The sequence below is a fragment of the Monodelphis domestica genome, chromosome 2 (assembly GCF_027887165.1).
Source record: "Monodelphis domestica isolate mMonDom1 chromosome 2, mMonDom1.pri, whole genome shotgun sequence".
NCBI classification, from domain to species: domain Eukaryota; kingdom Metazoa; phylum Chordata; class Mammalia; order Didelphimorphia; family Didelphidae; genus Monodelphis; species Monodelphis domestica.
Genome location: NC_077228.1, coordinates 262037651 through 262043650, shown reverse-complemented (window position 1 = coordinate 262043650; position 6000 = coordinate 262037651).

The window sequence follows — 6000 nt, the reverse complement described above, 5'->3', positions numbered from 1 at the left end:
AATCTTGAAATTTCTCAGACTTGTGAATGTTAAAAATTTCTACCTTGGGGAATCCTCCATTGGAACAAATCCCTACTGAAAAACATTCCCCATTTTGATGTGCAAGCTCCTTGCTATGGGAGGACCTCTACTCCACCCATACTTAAGACTGCTTTAGGGGAGAAAACTCCTTGCTAAACAATGAAAGTACTTGGACCCATGCTTATAATAAGGCCAGGAGTTCTTTGAGCCATACCTGTTTTTAGAATTGATACAATGGGATGCTAGGTACCTATAAAGGTCGGGCAGGTTTTCTCTTGATGGGATTAGTCGACTCAGCTATGTTTTCTCTGGTTCAGATTTACTGAGGGGATTAGTCGATTTAGCTGGAATTCAGATGGGCTGTCTTTTAGAAAACATCTGGAAGAACTTAGGGGAGGTGACATAGGAAAAAAAACCCTATATAAGAAAAGGAATCTCTTGAGCAAGATTTTCCTGGGAGATAGATTCCTTGGAGATAGATCCTTTTGGAGGAGGCCCTTTGAAGATCTCTTGAGAAGAAGTCCCTTGGGAGGCTGACTCTGGCTGGAACTCCCTCTGGGGAGACTCTGTTCCCCAGACATCCTTGCTTAAGACAAATCTTGTGGTGAGTGAGAACTGACTGGTTTCTCTCTTAAGGCTTAGGTCTGGGTTGGCCAGGCCCGCCCTGGGCCGACCTATTCTTTTCTCATTAATTCCTTTTCTCTCTCCTTCTCCTTTTCTTTAATTCCCCATTGTATTATTAATTAAATTCTCTATAAAACCCAGTTGACTTGGGCATATTCATAATTTGGGAATATATTCCCTGGCGACCACCTTATATTTGATTTAAAAACCAAGACACTGTAGTGAAACATATTTTCTGCGGTCAAATTTACTCACCCTCTCTTATATCTATCACAATTTATATCTTCCTCCATTTTAACTCACTACAGTTACAACATCAACCATTTTAATTATTACAGTTTAAGCCATATACTACTTTTAAATATTATAATCTCCACCATGCCTGATGACATTTTTCACATCTCCACCACCCCCACCCCCACCCCCAGTAGTCCAATGAGAGTGCTCCCTCCCTCCCCTATCTGGGGTATGGGGAGGCGGTACTTGGTCTGAGGGGAGGGCTGGCATGGCACCCAGCCTAGGGGGTAGGGTGGGGTGAGGCCTAGCTCTCCATCTGTAAAAGGTTTGCCATCACTGGCATAAACTAAGGTTGGGAGGCAGTAAAACATGGGAAATTTGGGAGAGAAATTAATATTCCAGATTGGCTAATGTTGAATTTGTATTGTGAAAAAATACAGGATGTTTGGAAAGGAAGGTTGAAGTCTGATTAGGGAATGCCTAGAAAGTTAGGGTAAAATTGGAGCTTTATTTAGCAAACAATGGGGAGCCTGGAAAGAATTTTGAGCAAAGGTGTGACAATCAGAGCTATACCTCAAGCTAATCAACTTTGTTATAGAAGCAGAGTTCATTGGAGAGAAGAGAAATTGCAGACAAGAGAGCCCATTTAGAAGGTTATCACCTAGTTAGCAGTCTAAGTGAAAAACAAAGTTCTGAATTAGGATTGTCAATAGGATTGAAAGAGAAGTCAAAGAAATAAATTAGTGCTCAATTAAATTATTTAATATAAGCTCACTCAATTAAATTATTGTTGATTAATTAATCAATGATACTTTTCCTGGATAATATTATGCTTTCCAATGAATATATTAAAGATCCCAGGAACCTTATTAATGCACTGTTGGTGTCTAAACATTCTGGAAAACAATTTGGAACTGTCCTTCCAAATTATCAAACTATATGTACTCTTGGATCCAGTGATACCACTATATTAGGTCTATGCTGCAAAGACATCAAAGAGGAAAAAGATTCAAATGTACAAAAATATTCATAGCAGCTCTTTTCATGATTGTAAAGAATTATAAACCAAGAGTGGTGCCTGAGAATTAGGGAATGGTTGAAGAAGTGATGGTATAGGAATTTAATAGAATATTATTGCATAAGAAGATATAACACAGAGAATTAAATTACAGAGAAATTTGGAGAGATTTTAACAAACTAATGCAGAATGAAGTTAACAGAACTAGAAAAACAATTTATGTAATAACAATTTTATAAAGACTAACAACCACAAATGGCATAAGAACTCTAATCAATGCAATGGTCAACCACTATTCCAGAGGACTCATGTTGAAATCTTATATTAAAAAGAAAATGGTTTTACTGCTTTTATATTATTGATTATAAATCAAGTGATCACATATAATAGAGTTAGACCTAGTTATTATACTATCTGTATATAAGATATTAATTATAATAATGGACTATTAACCATAATATTAAAATAATACAGTTTGGTGTATGAAAATATTATAGCAACTAACAAGATTAAGGGCTTCAGTGGGAGAAAGGTCATTCTAGTCTCTTCCCTGAGGGATAGGTGACTAGGAAATGAGCATTTCTCTGCAAAGGATTTGGGGAAAAGTTGACCTCACACTAGACTCCAAGGCACATGGAAAGGGCAATTATTGGTGAGTTTCTGTCAACTAATACCATAAGCAATGGTTTCCAAGCTTTTTGTAATGTACCCCTAGTTTATTTTTAATGTCCCCCACCACTTTTCATTTAAAAATTACAAATAACTTTTCTAGTTGTTTTATTCAAATATATTTTAGAATTTTTAGCAATTTTATAGTGCAAAGAAATCTTACACATGTAATAAAACTAATGCATAAAATAGCATACACAATCACTCCCCTACATTTACTGTCTTCACTTTACTTTAAGAGATGATGGTACTCACAGTAGATAAGAGTTCTTAGGCCTGAAGGCCTCACACACTTATACTTACTAGCTGTGTGACCCTGGGCAACTCACTTAACCCTGTTTGCCTTAGTTACTCATCTGTAAAATGAGCTGGAAAAGGAAATAGCAAACCACTCCAGTAGCTTTGCCAAGAAAATCCCAAATGGGGTCAAAAAAGTTTCAAACACAATTGAAACAACTGAAAAATAACAAAGAGATTGAAAGATGGAAGAGTCCTCTGTCCCAGCCTCACTCTTTTTAGAGATGAGGAAAAAAAGAGTCCTATGAAACACCTAGGGAGTAAGAAGCAGAGAAAGGATTTGATCTGAGGTTCTCTGACTCCAAATCCACAACTCTTTCTACCACATCATTCTGTCTAGCAAAGGAAATAAAGGTGACTCGGGATAAAGAGCCAGGACTAAGTCTTGGGTTCAAATTTGACCTTCGAAACTTCCTACCTATGTAACCCTGGGCATGTCACACAACCCCAATTGCCTCACCTTTACTGCTCTTGTGACTTAGAATCAATAGCAGAAGATAAGGCTTTAAAAAAAGAGAGAGAAAATGAAAACATAATTACAATGGGCAGGCAATACATGGGAGTGCCTATGCACCTGGAAAAGCATCATGTTATCTCCCCACATGCTATCCAGCATCCCTGCCTAACTCTGGGAAACTCCTTCTCTCACTGGGGCAGAGAAAAGTGTTTGTGGTCACTTACAGAGCAGGAGAACTATCTGAACACAATTATAAAACACTTTTCACACAAATAAAGTTGAATCTGAATGACTGGAGAAATATTAATTGGTCATAGATAGGCCAACTCGATATAATAAAAATGACAATTCTGTCCAAATTAATTTACTTCTATGGTGCCATACCCAACAAATTACCTCCAAAAATTATTTTATGGAGCTAGAAAAAATAACAACACAATTCATTTGGAAGAAAGAATGTCAAGATTATCAAGGGAATTAATAGGGGCAAATGTGAAGGAAAGTGGTTAGCACTACCACATCTCAAACTAATACAAAGCAGTAATCATCAAAACAATCCGGAACTGGCCAAGAAATAGAGTAGTGAATGAGTAGACTTATTGGATACATAATACACAGTAGTAAATTAACACAGTAGTCTAGAGTTGATAGAAGTAAAAGATCTAAGCTTTGGGGACAAGAGCTCACTGACAAAAATTACTGAGTAAAACTAGAAAGGAGTTTGACTGAAACTAGATATTGACCAATATCCCATACAATATACTGAGATAAAGTCAAAATGGCTACATGATTTAGACATAAAGGGTGATACCATCAGCAAATTAGAGGAGCATGTAATATTTTACCTGTCAGATTTATATATAACAGAAGAATTTATGGGCAAATAAGAGGCAGAATGTAGTGTAGGAAATGAAATGGATAATGTTGATTACATTATATTAAAAAAGGTTTGCACAAGATTTGGGCAAGATTAGAAGGAAAGCAGGAAACTGGAAAACATTTTTATGGCAAGTTTCTGTAATAAAGGTTTCATTTCTCAAAGAAGTAAAGAACAAAGTCAAATTTATAAGAATATGAGTCATTCCCCAATATTTAAATGGTCAAAAGATATGAATAGGCAGTTTTCAGAAGAAATCAAAGTTATCTATAGTCATGGAAAAAATGCTCTAAATCAGTATTGATTAGAGAAATGAAAATTAAAATAAAGCTGAGGTATCACCTCACATCTATCAGGTTGGCTAAAGTGACAGAAAAGGAAAATGACAAATGTTTGAGGGCATGTGGAATAATAGGGATACTAATGCACTATTGATGGAGTTGTGAACTAATTCAATCATTCTAGAGAACCACTTAGAACAATGCCCAAAGGCTATAAAATTATGCATATACCTTTTCACCCAACCACACCACTACAAGTCTGTACCCCAAAGAGATCAAAGAAAAAGGAAGAAGACTTATATGCACAAAAACATTTAAAGTAGTTCTTTTTATGGAGGCAAAGAATTGTAAAATGAGATGCCTGAATAAGTTGTGATATATAATGTGAACTTTAAATTACTCCACCCTACTTAGATAAAGTTGTAATCTCCTGATTGAACAATGAAGGTACTTAGTTCTCACCTTATAGTGAAGCTAGAACTTTAAGCTAAGTCTATTTTTAGATCTTAACACAAAAAGATGTTAAGTAACTATAGAGGTTAAATTAATCACAAAAAGGTCAAGTAACTAACAAAAGATGAATTTAACAAAGAAGTGTTAAGTAACTCAAAAGATATAATCTAATCAAAGAAGATGAGAACTAAAAGTATGGGCAGTCCTGGAGAAAGGCTTTGATGTGATTGGTAGATGTGAAAATTTAGAGGAGGAGACACAAGGGTGGAAGGTCTATATATTTGGGATTTTTCATCTCTCCAGGACTCTTTTCCCTGATTGGCAGTGGAGAGTTAGCTGAGAGCAGCATGCTGAGCCTTCCGGCATCTTTGCATGGCTACAAGCTATTTGTCCCATTCAGTGGTGAGTTTCTGTCTGAGTTTTCCTCCTTTACTTTCCAACTTTTTCCTTTTAGAAGCCTCTAATCTTCTTCAGAGACCTAGAGGTGGGGATTTTAAACTCCCCCTGGCATAGGCCAGGCAGGAGAAATCCTATATCCTCTTCCCTCCTTCTCCTTAAATTTCTTCCTTCTATATTAATTAAATTACCATAAAATTCCAGTCTGACTTGGGTATTTTATTTGGGATTTCCCCATGCGACTAAATTTAAGTCACAACTCTAAAATCATCTTTACGTCATTATGGTTAAATATTATTTTCCTATAAGAAATTACAAACATGATGATCTCAGAATACCCTGGAAAGACTGACATGAACTGAGGCAAAGTGAAATGAGCTGAACCAAGAAAACCTTGTACACAAACAATATTGTACAATGTTCAACTGTGAATGATTTAGCTAGTTACAGCAATACAATGATCCAAGACAATTCCAAAGGACTTATGATGAAAAATCCTATCCACTTTCCTGAGAAAGAACTGATGGAGTCTGAATGCAAATTGAACCATACTTTTTAAATCTTTCATTGTTATTCTTGGGTTTGGGGATCTATTTTCTTTTGCAACATGTCTAATATTGAAATGTTTTACATGATTACATACATATAAGAAATAAAATTGTGTGCCTTA